The following is a 17,334-nucleotide window of genomic DNA, read 5'->3' as shown; positions in this document are numbered from 1 at the left end:
ATTCGCCTTAAAATTTGCCTGCTCCCAAGGGTTGTGTAAACGACATGGTTTGGTTACCCACGCCTGTATTGATGAGAATCCCGTAATAACGGGACACGATCTCTGCTTTGACAAGATGTGCCAATGACAACCGCGTCTCGAAACATGGGGCGAAAAATGGTTCGAAATTATGACCGGACAGGCGTGACGTCGCATTACTAAAGTTGTCAGCAGATTGGACTTGTGTGTTATTATATTCTCTCTGCGGTTGTGTGCGGTGTGTGTTACAGGTCCGGACACAATCAATTCGTCTGGAGACTATTCGGGAGTTCGGAAGGAGGAACCCGCCTTGCAATGCCGAAGACAACACTACGCGCCGGATACCTTGTCATTGAAGCCAGGTTCAGGGGCTATTGAGGGAGTCCTGGACTAAGGGGTCCTCGGGCGTCCGGCCTGTTATCTATGGGCCGGACTGATGGGCTATGAAGATATGAATACCGAAGACTGTACCCGTGTCCGGATAAGACTCTCCTTGGCGTGGAAGGAAAGCTTGGTGAACAACAATGAATATTCCATCTTATGTAACCGACTCTATGTAACCCTAGATCCCCCCAGTGTCTATATAAACCGGAGGGTGAGGTCCGGAAAGGATATACTCAATACCTTAGTCATACAGGCTAGACTTCTAGGGTTTAGCCATTACGATCTCTGGGTAGATCAACTCTTGTACTACTCATATTCATCAATATCAATCAAGCAGGACGTAGGGTATTACCTCCATCAAGAGGGCCCGAACCTGGGTAAAAACTTCGTGTCCCCTGTCTCCTGTTACCATCAACCTTAGACGCACAGTTCGGGACCCCCTATCCGAGATCCGCCGGTTTTGACACCGACAAGGGCCTCTAGTAGGATCAGCCTCGTGAAGGTGCCTAGAGGGATCGACCTCGCGAGGACCGTCCTCAGGGCAATGCTGGGCTTCCTCCACTGCCGCCACCACCAAGAAGGAACGACAACCACCACCAAGACGAGGGGGCTGGGGGCTTCCAGGAGCCGCGTGCTATCACCTGCATCTTGGGCGGAGCTCAAGCCCCAGCCTCGCAGCGTATCTTTAAGCAGTTTACTCGCGAGGTGAACGCAGCCCTTCCCAATCTCGAGGCTACACACCCGCTCAGGTGGTCCAAGTGTGATATTACCTTCAGCTTGGCAGACCAGTTCAAGTGCGCAGCCACCGCTGGCGCTCTCCCGATGCTCTGTTCACCCATCATCAGCAACGTGCAAGTCACCAAGACTCTCATCAATGGCGGCGCAGGGATTAACGTCCTGTCCGTCGAGATGTTCGACAACCTTCAAGTTCCCTACGATCAGCTTCAGCCTACCAAGCCTTTCTCAGGAGTGACCGACGGCTCCACCACCCCGATAGGTCAGGTCCGCCTCCTAGTCACCTTCGGATAGCGCGACAACTACCGCACCGAGCTCATCGAATTCGATGTTGCCCATGTCCGTCTGCCATACAATGCCATCCTCGGGTATCCGGCCCTAGCTAAGTTCATGGCGGTGACCCACCACGGCTACAACGTCCTCAAGATGCCAGGAAGTGGCAGAGTCATCACAGTCCCCTGCGAAGAAAGAGATGCGGTGTGGTCCCTCGAGTGTGCCTTCCAAGCTACAGCAATCGACGACCCCGACAGCAAGGGCGAGTACCCTCCTGAGGTCATCCCCAAGAAGAAGAAGCAGCTACTCCGTACAGGGCCTCAGGAGAACAACATCGCAAGTGGCGCCACATCAGGATCAACGCCCGCACCTAGGGCCCCTCCCTTTGTTGCATAGGAAGGCGCACCCGACGCCCTCCTCGGGAAGGGCTCAGGGGCTCTCTTCTGGAGGGCCTCGGACCTTGCCAACATTACGAGGGAGGCGCTCGGGCACCATTTGGAGGCGTGCTTTGTGGCACGTTTCCCTCAGGAGGACACAGGGCGAGGAGCGCCCAGCGCTCAGGAGTTCATTACCAAGACCACTCAAGAACTGCAGGATGCGAAGGCCATGCGCGGCGATCATCGCTCACCTGGTGCAACTCCCCATCCAGGCGAGGATGCCGAGCTGCACGTCTGCATCGACGTCCCAGGGCTCAACATGGCCGCGTCTCAGGAGCTCTTCTGGCCTTCGCGCGTGGGATGCTGCGAGGGCACACCGCACAGCTACGTATGCATGCCATTCAGCCTGCCGAGCGTGGCATCCGCCTACTAACGCAACTTGCGGTGCGTCCTAGTAGCTTAGGAGGCCAGGCACCACGCAGTCCTGGCGGAGATGGAAACGGTCCTCAAGGAACCGCCTGGACCCCTAGGGCCTCCCGAGGCTCAGTGCCCCGGTGGGTCGTGAGGAGCAACCCCTTCGCCGCGTACCTTCAGCTGCCTCAACACCCCTTCATCAACAGAATCAGGTGACATTTTCCAAGTTTATTTAGCTGGGAGCGCCATCAAGGTTGCATCATTCCCCAGGCCGCGTGGGTCGTCCCTGTAGAATGTATCCCTTCTTGTTTATGTCTTTAGCTTACCTTGCTGGGGGCGCCCCTCGGCCTGCATCATCCCCAAGCCGCTCGGGCCTGACCCAGTGGCATGCTTGCTTTCCATGCTTAATCTATCTATGACTATCACCTGCTTGATTGTCACCTACCACGGGAGCTGCTCACGCTGGCACGGTGCTTGTGCTTGGGTCCGTCCCTGCAACATCGACAAATCTGAGCGGCCGAGCTCTCGCCGCGCACGCCACCTCACCAGGCCCTAAGTGCCTCCATTCTCTGGCAAAGCAATCAGTGACCGCCCAGCTATCATAATGGCAACCTGCGCCCTCCCTCGTGATGACTTGCAGGAACCTCGTAAGGACCCCCGTAGGCGGCACCGCGGGCTCCCTCTTCTCCCATGTAATCCGCTTGCGCATTAAAACGGGGGATCCTGAGCATCGCGACTCAGGAGCTCTTACTGGCTCTCCAGCCCTCATCCCCTAGCCTTGACCACGGCATCACGACCTGGCATACCAGCGGCGGCTGAGCTCGCTCGAGGGCCGGGACCTGAGGACGTAGAGCACAAAGGAGAGCATGGGAAGAGGAGGAGGCTCGTACGGGCCTAACCTGGCTAAGCTACGACCGCCTATGCACGAGCCTGGCGTCTCGCGAAGGACCGACCTTGGACTGCCAAGACAAGTTTCACGCTCGGGTCAACCAATCACTATGGCATAAAGTTCTCATTTGTGTTGCCCCGCTGCGGCCACGTAGTCTCCCTTTCCTACCTCTCGGTGGTTGCTTGCACGCCAAAGGGGACCTCCTGAGCATCGCGTCTTAGGGGCTCTTACTGGACCTCGGGCCGCTCACCTCCTGGCCTTGACCACGGCATCGCGACCTGGCATACCAGCGGCGACTGAAGCCTGCCTAGGGACCGGGACCTGTCGGTGTAGAGCACCAAGCCGTCGCGAGGTTGGAAAGGGGGAACCTAGCCGAAACGGGGCTCGCACACGCGCAACTTCATAATAAGGATAATATCAACCAAGGACATTGCGGACCCTTTACATGCCCCCACGGGGTACTTCTCGGTTCCTCGCAGGGAACAAAGGGAAAGAACTTCTAGGAGCCCTGTCTACATGTGCCCCAGTGGCCGACGCCATCATCAATAGTGGGCCACGAGATGCTGGCGCCAACCTCATCTAGATCATCGGCGGCGGCGGCCAGCCGCTGCGGCCTTGCTCCGAGCACGACGAGAGCTTGGGGGCACGTAGCTGTCGTCGCTCGTCTTCGGAGTCTCGTAGAGCTCGGCAGAATCGCTGGACTCCCAGGCATCGCTGCTACTTCCAGAAGAGCAGCTGGCGACATGGACGGCAGGCCCTGCCCCTGCCGCAATGCTGTCCTGATGACCCCTTCTGGAGCAGCACTCAAGACGGTGGCCTTCTGCATCGAAGACCTTGAAGGACAGCGTGGAGGCGCTGTCGTACTCGAAGTGGATCGCGAGGGCTCCCTTCGCATGGCACACTCGAGCGACCTCACCCCAGCCACGGGTCATGAAGATCTTGCCCGAGGAGACGGCCTCAAGTTCCACCCCCAGTCGCCGGCGCGTCGTAGTCGGCGTGCTGCAGCCAAAGCTCGAGGGCCCCCCTCGGCGGCATCTCAGCAGAGAAGAAGGAATGGAAGCGGATCCAAGTGCTCGGAGGCATCGCCGCCCACAGCACAAGTTCGCATGAGGAGTCCGCGGCATGGACTCCACGGGCAGCGACACGCGCCACTGCGGTACGGCAACCATGGCCGCGGCACGCGCGGCGCCGCTCGACGCCTCTTCCTCCTGAGCCCTCGACTTGGGCGTACAGGGGAAACAGATACCCAGGAGGAGGCCGCTCGTACCAAGGCCTTGTCACCTCCTGCATCACCACCACGTCATGATGGTGGACCGGCCTCTTCTTCGGCGGGAGCGGCCCTGGCTTGTCGTGGGGAGTCTTTCCTTTCTTCGCGGCAGAAAATCTTCGGATCGGCGCCATTAGTGCCGCCACTGGCAATGGAGCAAAGAGGGAGAAGCGAGCGGAATCGGAAGAGATGGGCGACGGGGGCTCTTCCCCCTTCCCATTTATAGCAGGAGAAGGCCAACTAGCGCCCCCCATGATCACAGGTAATGATGGTTTTTTCCTTGCATGCAACAGGGACTCGTTAAGTCAGGCAGTTGCCAAGGCAACATGGGGAAGCCGAGACGCCCATGACCAATCAACCGCCACGCGTTGACCAAGGCCGCAGGCTATTGTGGCCTGCGGCGCTCCGCACTTGCTCCTTGGCTTCGCCTCAAAGCGGCATTCTGGGAACGGGGGTCCCTAGACTTGTTTACCTGCGGCCCATGGCGTGGCTCTGCAGGCGCGCCCGTACAGCCCATCTTCACCAACAAGCATTCAAGACCCCCGCGAGGGGCCCAGCCTCGCGAGGCGGACGACACAAGACCTCCTCGGGAGCGGCCTCACCAGGCTGGCTCGCGAGGGGTGGAGAGATCAAGGCCAGGCAAACCTCATGAGGTTCCAATGACATGAGCCATGATGACCGAGACCAGGCATGCGCCAACGCGCATAGTGTCCTTGTTTCCTCTTTGGTGCTAAGGAGGCAAGTGCAAGCGAAGAGTACCGAGGCGTCAAACAAAGGTTTCCATATCGGTGCAACGAGACCAAGACCAGCAGGACGACAAGACGGAGATCACCATGGAGCCCAAGACGGTGTCACCACCAGAGCCTTTGGCAGGCGAAGACTGCTTTTGTCAGGATAACTTGTACTAGCTGTCCCCTTTCAAGTTGGCCATTGTTGCCTTCCTTCCCACTCAATATTTGGGGAGAGGACTAGGGCCTCTATAAATAGGATTAGCCACCACAGTAGAGAGAAAGAGAGGGAGAGAGACGAACAGAGCCTCAGCCATCTCATCTTGGACTAGATCCAACCCATCCACACACCCACCAAGCACAAGAACACATCACCTCAGGAGGCTGTTCTTCCCTTTGTACTGTTCAAACTCAGCCCGAGAGGCAATCCACCACACCACACTAGAGTAGGGTATTACACCACAACGGTGGCCTGAACTAGTATAAATCTTGTGTCTCTTGTGTTGCGAGTTCGTCAAGCTTGACTTTGAGGTCGTGGCGAGGTTGAGGGCCTGAGTTGGTAGGGGGAGATCTTCGTGCGCACCCCAGTGTTCGAACCTTGAGGGTTTGCCGGAACCCAAGATCCGACACTAATGCATATAAATTGGTTGAAAAAACTAATATGTGTCCTTGGGTGCATGCTTAGGTCCCATTCAAGAAATGGGAATGAATGTCAAACACCCTGCCACGGTCACTCGGCCGCAAACATTGAGATACCTGGTTTTTAAATTCTAGTAAATCCAAAGCTCGTCTAAAATTCATGAAACTTGGCATACTATCATGGAGCGGCATCAACATGTCGTGGTAAAATGTTTGTCCCGTTTGGGGCAGGTTTAGGGATATGCTTCTCACAAACTAGAGCTTCTCACAACAAGCTTGATGGTATCAGTAGGGAACGTCCCACCTTTGGGTACAAAACGATATCCATCGCCTCTTATTGCTTTCAAAAAAATTCTCGTGTTAACGTAGAACAACAGGAGTGTTGTGTCAATTTTTGGGATTTTTTAGGGTTTGTTTGGACATTTTTATGCATTAATTGAGTTTTCAATGCATTTATGTGCATAATTCAAATTTGATCTACATGCACATGCTCTAATGCATATAAATTGGTTGAAAAATCAAATATGTGTCCTTGGGTGCATGCTTAGGTCCGATGCAAGAAATGGGAATGAATTTCAAACACCAGGGCACCGTTGCTTGCCGGCAAAACATTGAGTGATGACCCACAAGAATAGGTGATCTATCATAGTCCTTTAGATAAGTAAGAGTGTCGAACCCAATGAGGAGCAGAAGGAAATGATAAGCAGTTTTCAATAAGGTATTCTATGCAAGCACTGAAATTATCGGTAACATATAGTTTTGTGATAAGGTAATTTGTAACGAGTAACAAGTAATAAAAGTAAATAAGGTGCAGCAAGATAGCCCAATCCTTTTAGTAGAAAAGGACAAGCCTGAACAAACTCTTATGTAAAGGAAAGCACTCCCGAGGACACATGGGAATTATCGTCAAGCTAGTTTTCATCACGCTCATATGATTCGTGTTCGGTACTTTGATACTTTGATATGTGGGTGGACCGGTGCTTGGGTACTGCCCTTCCATGGACAAGCATCCCACTTATGATTAACCCCTCTTGCAAGCATCCACAACTACAAAAGAAGTATTAAGGTAAACCTAACCATAGCATGAAACATGTGGATCTAAATCAGCCCCTTACGAAGCAACGCTTAAACTAGGGTTTATGCTTCTGTCACTCTAGCAACCCATCATCTACTTATTACTTACCAATGCCTTCCCCTAGGCCCAAACAATGGTGAAGTGTCATGTAGTCGACGTTCACATGACACCACTAGAGGAAATACGACATACATCTCATCAAAATATCGAACGAATACCAAATTCACATGACTACTTATAGAAAGACTTCTCCCTTGTCCCCAGGAACAAACGTAACTACTCACAAATCATATTCATGTTCATAATCAGAGGGGTATTAATATGCATAAAGGATCTGAACATATGATCTTCCACCAAGTAAACCAACTAGCATCAACTACAAGGAGTAATCAACACTACTAGCGACCCACAGGTACCAATCTGAGGTTTTGGGACAAAAATTGGATACAAGAGATGAACTAGGGTTTGAGATGAGATGGTGTTGGTGAACATGTTGATAGAGATTGACCCCCTCACGATAAGAGGATCGATGGTGATGACGATGGTGATGATTTCCCCCTCCCGGAGGGATGTTTCCCCGGCAGAACAGCTCCGTCGGAGCCCTAGATTGGTTCTGCCAAGGTTTTGCCTCGTGGCGGCGGAGTTTCATCTCGAGAGCTTGCTTCTGATTTTTTTTTCCAGGGTGAAAGACTTCATATAGCCAAAGATGGGCGCCGGAGGCCTGCCAGGGGGCCCACGAGGCAGGGGGCGCGCCCCCCACCCTTGTGGATGGTGAGTGGCCCCCCTCTGGTGCTTCCTTCGCCCAATATTTTATATATATTCTAAAACTGACTTCCATGGAATTTCAGGACTTTTGGAGTTGTGTAGAATAGGTCTCTAATATTTGCTCCTTTTCCAGCCTAGAATTCCAAGTGCCGGCATTCTCCCTCTTCATGTAAACCTTGTAAAATAAGAGAGAATAGGCATAAGTATTGTGACATAATGTGTAATAACATCCCATAATGCAATAAATATTGATATAAAAGCATGATGCAAAATGGACGTATCAACTCCCCCAAGCTTAGACCTCGCTTATCCTCAAGCGGAAGCCGATATCGAAAAATATGTCCACATGTTTAGAGATAGAGGTGTTGATAAAATAAAATACGGACATGGGGGGCATCATGATCATTCTTAGAACAACAACATATATATATATTGTCATATGATTTCTTATGCTAAAGTAACAATTCATTCACAATTTCTAGTATGAATCAGAAACTTCACTGAATACTAACAAACTATAATCTCAGTCATTGAAGCAATTGCAATTTATCATAACATCAGAAAGAGTCAATATAAGAGCTTTTCAGCAAGTCCACATACTCAACTATCATTTATTCTTTCACAATTGCTAACACTCACGCAATATTTATGGGTATGAAGTTTTAATCGAACACAGAGAAAGATAGGGGCTTATAGTTTTGCCTCCCAACCTTTTACCTCAAGGGTAATGTCAACAATAATAGTTCATGAAAACTCACATCCAATTAGCTATATATATCAGGATCTTTCCAACACACAGTGCTTGCCAATGGATAAAATGTAAAAAAGGAAAGGTGAAGATCACCATGACTCTTGTATGAAGTATAAGAGAAGAGTAAAAGATAGGCCCTTCGTAGAGGGAAGCACAGGTTGTCATTTGTTTTTATGGTTGGATGCACGAGATCTTAATGCAAAAGAACGTCACTATATATTGCCACTTGTGATATGGACCTTTATTATGCAGTCCGTCGCTTTTATTTCTTTCACATCACGAGATCGTATAAAGCTTATTTTCTCCACACTAATAAATCATACATATTTAGAGAGCAATTTCTATTGCTTGCAACAATGACAACTTACTTGAAGGATCTTACTCAATCCATAGGTAGATATGGTGGACTCTCATGGCAAAACTGGGTTTAAGGATATTTGGAAGCACAGGTAGTATCTCTACTTGGTGTAAGGAATTTGGCTAGCATGAGGGGGAAAGGCAAGCTCAACATGTTATATGATCCATGATACGTCCATTTTGCATCATGCTTTTATATCGATATTTATTGCATTATGGGCTGTTATTACACATTATGTCACAATACTTATGCCTATTCTCTCTTATTTTACAAGGTTTACATAAAGAGGGAGAATGCCGGCAGCTGGGATTCTGGGCTAGAAAAGGAGCAAATATTAGAGACATATTCTGCACAGTTCCAAAAGTCCTGAAACTTCACGGAAGTCATTTTCAGAATATATAATAAATACTGAGTGCAAGAAGCTCCAGAGGGGGCCACACCCTAGCCACGGGGGTGGGGGTGCGCCCTACCCCCCTGGGCGCGCCCCCTGCCTCGTGGGCCCCCTGGTGGCCCTCCGATGCCCATCTTCTACTATATGGAGTCCTTCGTTGAGAAAAAAATCATAAGCAAGCTTTCGGGACGAGACTCCGCCGCCACGAGGCGGAACCAATCTAGGGCTCTGGTGGAGCTGTTCTGCCGGGGAAACTTCCCTCCGGGAGGGGGGAAATCATCGCCATCGTCATCACCAACGCTCCTCTCATCCGGAGGGGGCCAATCTCCATCAACATCTTCCCCAGCACCATCTCCTCTCAAACCCTAGTTCATCTCTTGTATCCAATTCTTGTCTCCAAGTCTGGGATTGGTACATGTGGGTTGCTAGTAGTGTTGATTACTCCTTGTAGTTGATGCTAGTTGGTTTATTTGGTGGAAGATCATATGTTCATATCCTATATGCATATTAATACCCCTCTGACTATGAACATGAATATGCTTTGTGAGTAGTTACGTTTGTTCCCAAGGACATGGGAGAAGTCTTGCTATTAGTAGTCATGTGAATTTGGTATTTGTTCGATATTTTGATGAGATGTATGTTGTCTCTCCTCTAGTGGTGTTATGTGAACGTCGACTACATGACACTTCACCATTATTTGGGCCTAGAGGAAGGCATTGGGAAGTAATAAGTAGATGATGGGTTGCTAGAGTGACAGAAGCTTAAACCCTAGTTTATGTGTTGCTTCATAAGGGGCTGGTTTGGATCCACATGTTTCATGCTATGGTTAGGTTTACCTTAATACTTCTTTTGTAGTTGCGGATGCTTGCAAGAGGCGTTAATCATAAGTGGGATGCTTGTCCCAGGAAGGGCAGTACCCAAGCACCGGTCTACCCACATATCAAAGTATCAAAGTACCGAACACGAATCATATGAGCGTGATGAAAACTAGCTTGACGATAACTCCCATGTGTCCTCGGGGGTGCTTTCCTTTATATAAGAGTTTGTTCAGGCTTGTCCTTTGCTACTAAAAGGATTGGCCTATCTTGCTGCACCTTATTTAGTTTTATTACTTGTTACTCGTTACAAATTACCTTATCACAAAACTATCTGTTACCGATAATTTCAGTGCTTGCAGAGAATACCTTGCTGAAAACTGCTTATCATTTCCTTCTGCTCCTCGTTGGGTTCGACACTCTTATTTATCGAAAGGACTACGATATATCCCCGATATTTGTAGGTCATCAAGACTCTTTTCTGGCGCCGTTGCCGGGGAGTGAAGCGCCTTTGGTAGGTGGAATTTGGTAAGGAAAAATTTATATGGTGTGTTGAAATTTACTATCACTTGTTACTATGGAAAGTAATCCTCTGAGGGGCTTGTTCGGGGTATCTTCACCCCGACCAGTAGAGAAAAGAGTTGCTCCTCAACCTACTGAACCTAGTGAAAATGAAAATGCCTGCTTTGAAATTCCTTCGGGTATGATAGAAAAACTGCTAGCTAATCCTTTTGCCGAAGATGGAACATTACATCCTGATGAGCACCTAATATATGTGGATCAAGTTTGTGGATTATTTAGGCTTGTAGGTATGCCCGATGATGTTATCAAGAAGAAGGTCTTCCCTTTATCTTTGGAGGGAGACGCATTGACATGGTATAGGCTATGTGATGATATGGGATCATGGAACTACAAACGATTGAAATTGGAATTTCATCAGAAGTTTTATCCTATGCATCTTGTTCATCGTGATCGTAATTATATATATAATTTTTGGCCTTGCGAAGGATAAAGCATCGCTCAAGCTTGGGGGAGGCTTAAGTCAATGTTATATTCATGCCCCAATCATGAGCTCTCAAGAGAAATGATTATTCAAAAAATTTATGCTCGGCTTTCTGATAACAACCGCACCATGCTCGATACTTCTTGTGCTGGCTCTTTTATGATGAAGACTATTGAATTCAAATGGGATTTATTGGAAAGAATTAAATGCAACTCTGAAGATTGGGATCTCGACGAAGGTAAGGAGTCAGGTATGACACCTAAGTTTGATTGTGTTAAATCTTTTATGGATACTGATGTTTTCCGTAAATTTAGCACTAAATATGGACTTGACTCTGAGATAGTAGCTTCTTTCTGTGAATCTTTTGCTACTCATGTTGATCTCCCTAAGGAGAAGTGGTTTAAATATCATCCCCCCATAGAAGTAAAAGTAGCTGCACCTATTAAAGTTGAAGAAAATACTGTCACTTATAATGATCCTATTATTCCTACTGCTTATGTTGAGAAACCACATTTTCCTATTAGGATAAAAGATCATGCTAAAGCTTCAACTGTTGTTCGTAAAAGCAATATTATAACCTATACACCTCCTGAGCAAGTTAAAGTTGAACCTAATATTGCTATTGTTAAGGATCTCTTGGCTGATAATATTGATGGGCATGTTATTTATTTATGTGATGAAAATGCTAGAATTGCTAAACCTTGTGCTAAAGATGAACATAGACCTGTGGTAGGCATGCCTGTTATTTCTGTTAAAAAGGAGATCATTGTTATCAGGGCTTGTGTGATATGGGTGCTAGTGCTAGTGCAATACCTATTGACTTGTACAAAGAAATTATGCATGATATTGCACCTATTGAGTTAGAAGAAATTGATGTTACCATTAAACTTGCCAATAGAGATACTATTTCACCAATGGGAATTGTTAGATATGTTGAAGTCTTGTGTGGGAAACTAAATATCCTGCTGATTTTCTTGTTCTTGGTTCCCCACAAGATAGCTTTTGTCCCATTATATTTGGTAGACCCTTCTTAAACACTATTAATGCTAGGATAGACTGCAAAAAGGATGTTATTACTATTGGTTTAGGTGATATGTCTCATGAGTTCAACTTTTCTAAATTTCGTAGACAACACCGTGAAGAAGAATTGCCTAGTAAAGATGAAATTATTGGTCTTGCTTCTATTGCCGTACCTCCTAGTGATCCTTAAGAACAATATTTGCTAGACCATGAAAATGATATGTATATGAATGAAAGCAGGGAAATAGATGAAGTGTTCTTTAAATAGGGACCTATTCTGAAACACAACTTGCATGTTGAAATCTTAGGGGATCCTCCTCCACCCAAGGGTGATCCCGTGTTTGAGCTTAAACCATTACCTGATACTCTTAAATATGCTTATCTTGATGAAAAGAAGATATATCATGTTATTAGTGCTAACCTTTCAGAGAAGGAGGAAGAAAAATTATTGAAAACTCTAAAGAAGCACTGTGCTGCTATTGGATATACTCTTGATGATCTTAAGGGCATTAGTCCCACTCTATGTCAACACAAAAATAAATTTGGAAAAAGATGCCAAACCAGTTATTGATCACCAACGACGACTGAATCCTAAGATGAAAGAAATGGTAGGAAAAGAAATACTAAATCTCCTTGAGGTAGGTATAATTTATCCTGTTGCTGATAGTCAGTGGGTAAGTCATGTCCATTGTGTTCCTAAGAAGGGAGGTATTACTGTCGTTCCTAATGATAAAGATGAATTGATTCCGCAAACAATTATTACAGGTTATAGGATGGTAATTGATTTTCGCAAATTAAATAAGGCTACTAAAAAGATCATTACCCCTTACCTTTTATTGATTAAATGCTAGAAAGATTATCCAAACATACACATTTTTGCTTTCTAGATGGTTATTCTAGTTTCTCCCAAATACCTGTGTCAGCTGATGATCAATCTAAGACCACTTTTACTTGCCCTTTCGGTACTTTTGCTTATAGACGTATGCCTTTTGGTTTATGTAATGCACCTGCTACCTTTCAAAGATGCATGATGGCTATATTTTCTGATTTTTGTGAAAAGATATGTGAGGTATTCATGGATGATTTCTCCGTTTATGGATCCTCTTTTGATGATTGCTTAAGCAACCTTGATCGAGTTTTGCAGAGATGTGAAGAAACTAACCTTGTCTTGAATTGGGAGAAATGCCACTTTATGGTTAATGAAGGTATTGTCTTGGGGCACAAAATTTCTGAAAGAGGCATTGAAGTTGATAAAGCTAAAGTTGATGCTATTGAAAAGATGTCGTGTCCCAAGTACATCAAAGGTATAAGAAGTTTCCTTGGTCATGCCAGTTTTAATAGGAGGTTCATTAAGGACTCTCAAAAATTTCTCAGCCTCTGACTAATTTATTACGAAAAGATATACCATTCGTCTTTGATGATGATTGTGTAGAAGCCTTTGAAATACTTAAGAAAGCATTAATCCCTGCACCTATTGTTCAGCCACCTGATTGGAATTTACCTTTTGAAATTATGTGTGATGCTAGTGATTATGCTGTAGGAGTTGTTCTAGGGCAAAGAGTTGATAAGAAATTAAATGTTATTCAATATGCTAGTAAAACTCTAGACAATGCTCAAAGAAATTATGTTACTACTGAAAAAGAATTCTTAGCAGTTGTATTTGCTTGTGATTAGTTCAGACCTTATATTGTCGATTCTAAAGTAACTATTCACACCGATCATGCTGCTATTAAATATCTTATGGAAAAGAAATATGCTAAACCTAGACTTATTAGATGGGTTCTCTTGCTACAAGAATTTGATTTGCATATTATTGATAGAAAGGGAGCTGAGAACCCTATTGCAGACAACTTGTCTAGGTTAGAAAATGTTCTTCATGACCCACTACCCATTGATGATAGCTTTCCTGATGAACAATTAAATGTCATAAATGCTTCTCATACTGCTCCATGGTATGCTGATTGTGCTAATTACATTGTTGATAAATTTATACCACCTAGTTTCACATACCAGCAAAAGAAATAGTTTATCTATGATTCAAGACATTACTTGGGATGACCCACATCTTTATAAAGAAGGAGTAGATGGTGTTATTAGATGTTGTGTACCTGAGCATGACCAGGAACAGATCCTACGCAAGTGTCACTCCGAAGCTTATGGAGGACACCACGCGCTGGAGATAGAACTGCACATAAGGTATTGCAATCCGGTTTTTATTGGCCTACTCTCTTCAAGGATGCCTGTAAGTTTGTCTTATCTTGTGATGAATGTCAAAGAATTGGTAATATTAGTAGGCGTCAAGAAATGCCTATGAATTATTCACTTGTTATTGGACCATTTGATGTTTGGGGCTTTGATTGTATGGGATCTTTTCCTTCGTCTAATGGATATACACATATTTTAGTTGTTGTTGATTACGTTACTAAGTGGGTAGAAGCTATTCCAACTAGTAGTGCTGATCATAACACCTCTATTAAGATGCTTAAAGAAGTTATTTTTCCGAGGTTTGGGGTCCCTAGATATCTAATGACTGATGGTGGTTCACATTTTATTCATGGTGCTTTCCCTAAAATGCTTGCTAAGTATGATGTTAATCATAGAATTGCATCTCCTTATCACCCACAGTCTAGTGGTTAAGTAGAATTGAGTAATAGAGAACTCAAATTAATTTTGCAAAAGACTGTTAATAGATCTAGAAAGAATTGGTCCAAGAAACTTGATGATGCATTATGGGCCTATAGAACTGCCTATAAAAATCCTATGGGTATTTCTCCGTATAAAATGGTTTATGGAAAATCATGTCACTTACCTCTCGAACTAGAACATAAGGCATATTGGGCTATTAAAGAGCTCAATTATGATTTCAAACTTGCCGGTGAGAAGAGGTTATTTGACATTATCTCACTTGATGAATGGAGAACGCAAGCCTATGAGAATGCCAAATTGTTTAAAGAAAAAGTTAAAACATGGCATGACAAAAGGATACAAAAGCGTGAGTTTAATGTAGGTGATTATGTATTGCTATACAACTCTCGTTTAAGGATTTTTGCAGGAAAACTTCTCTCTAAATGGGAAGGTCCTTACGTTATCGAGGAGGTCTATTGTTCCGGTGCCATAAAAATCAACAACTTCGAAGGCACAAACCTGAAGGTGGTGAACGGTCAAAGAATCAAACATTATATCTCAGGTAATCCTATAAATGTTGAAACCAATGTTATTGAAACCGTAACCCCGGAGGAATACATAAGGGACACTTTCCGGAATGTTTCAGACTCCGAAAAGGAATAGGTACATGGTATGGTAAGTAAAACGACTCCAAAACAGTTCTAATGGCAATTTTTCTTTGTTTTGGAATATTTAGAAAAATAGAAAAATAAGTAGCAGTCCGGGAAGGACACGAGGGTAGAGGGTGCGCTCTACCCCCCTGGGCGCGCCCCCTGCCTCGTGGGCACCTCGTGCGCTCTCCGGACTCCGTTTTCTTGCACGTTACATATTTTGGTCGGTAAAAATTCATTATATAATCTCTCGGAGGTTTTGGCTCCTATATCACGCAAATATATCTCGTCTTTGTTTCGAGCTGTTTTTCTGACAGATCTAGCTCGTCATGTCGTCCTCAAGTGCCCCCAAGGACAAGTTCTTCAAGAAGGTTATCAACCCCTACCTCACGGAGGTGCTGCAACACCCTCAAACCATTGAGATGCGTGAGGGGTTGTTGCACATCCGCAATGTTGAGGGACCAAGGAGGACCGGAAGCGTGGAAACAAGGCTCGAGGCAATGGAGCAACAAGTTTTCAGATGCTAGGAGATGGTGGAGCGTGGACTTGACTCCAATCACACTATGATCACGGAGTTAACCAACAACCACAAGCTGGATGCCAAGGACATTGGGGAGGCCATCTTCAAGCTTCATGAGAAAATCGAGCACCTCCAAGCCCAGATCTATGACCTGCAAAATCAAAACTGTGAGTATGAGTATATATTCAAGAGGATGAGTTTTGCTGCAGTTTTGAGGATTCAGGAGACTTGGTCATCCTTCTATGATGGCGAGCCTATGCCTTGGAAGAGGGACGACAAGCCTACATCATCAACAACTCCACCCTCTCCGCCAACAAAGAAGAATTGAGTATCTGATATGGGCACTCCCCTTGGCAACTGCCAAGCTTGGGGGAGTGCCTTGGTATCATATCACCATCACACTCTTGTCTTTACGGTTTTTCTTAGTTCGATCCTTTTGATAATATTTTGATCTAGTAGAATAAAAGTTTTTAGTATGATCTAGTTTTGAGTTTTGCTTTATGATCCCTTTATGTAATCGAGTCCGTGAGCTATATAATAAAGATTAGTGTTGAGTCAAGGGCTTGATTATTTTGCCATGATCTTGAGGGAATAAAATAAAAGAGAAGAAATAAAAAGAAACAAAGAGATCATATGGATCTTATGGAGAGTAATGAGCTCACATATAAAGAGTATGATGAATAAAAGTTGTTGAGAGTTGACAAACATAGTTTTGGTCATTGTTGCAATTAATAGGAAGTAATAAAGAAAGAGAGGTCCTCACATATAAATATACTATCTTGGACATCTTTTATGATTGCGATCACTCATTAAAATATGATATGCTAAAGAGTTGCTATTGGACAAGGAAGACAATGTAATGGGTTATGTTTTCTTACATCTAAGATAAATTATATTGCCATGGATCATCCAACATGGTTGAGCTTGCCTTTCCCCCTCATGCTAGCCAAATCCTTTGCACCAATTAGATATACTACTTGTGCTTCCAAATATCCCTAAACCCAGTTTTGCCATGAGAGTCCACCATATCTACCTATGGATTGAGTAAGATCCTTCAAGTAAGTTGTCATCGGTGCAAGCAATAAAAAATGCTCTCTAAATATGTATGACTTATTAGTGTGGGAGAAAATAAGCTTTATATGATCTTGTGATATGGAAGAAATAAAAGCAACGGACTGCATAATAAAGGTTCATATCACAAGTGGCAATATAAAGTGACGTTCTTTCACATTAAGATTTTGTGCATCCAACTATAAAAGTGCATGACAACCTTTTCTTCCCTCTGCGAAGGGCCTATCTTTTACTTTTATCTCTTACCTTACATAAGAGTCATGGTGATCCTCACCTTTCCTTTTTACATTTTATCTCTTACCTTACATAAGAGCGCATGACAACCTCTGCTTCCCTCTGTGAAGGGTCTTTCTTCAATTTTATTTTTTGCTGGCATAGAGTAGGACTAATGCCCTTAAGATCATCAAGAGTATATCCAATAGCAGCATGGTGCTTCTTCAGAGTTTTCAATAATTTCTCTTCTTCTTGCTCCGAAAGGTTAGCACTAATAATAACAGGATATATCTTCTTTTCATCAAGATAAGTATATTTAAGAGTATCAGCCAATGGTTTAAGCTCAAACACGG

This window comes from Triticum dicoccoides, chromosome 4A (genome assembly GCF_002162155.2).
Source record: "Triticum dicoccoides isolate Atlit2015 ecotype Zavitan chromosome 4A, WEW_v2.0, whole genome shotgun sequence".
Taxonomy (NCBI): domain Eukaryota; kingdom Viridiplantae; phylum Streptophyta; class Magnoliopsida; order Poales; family Poaceae; genus Triticum; species Triticum dicoccoides.
Note: the sequence above shows the minus strand (reverse complement) of the source record.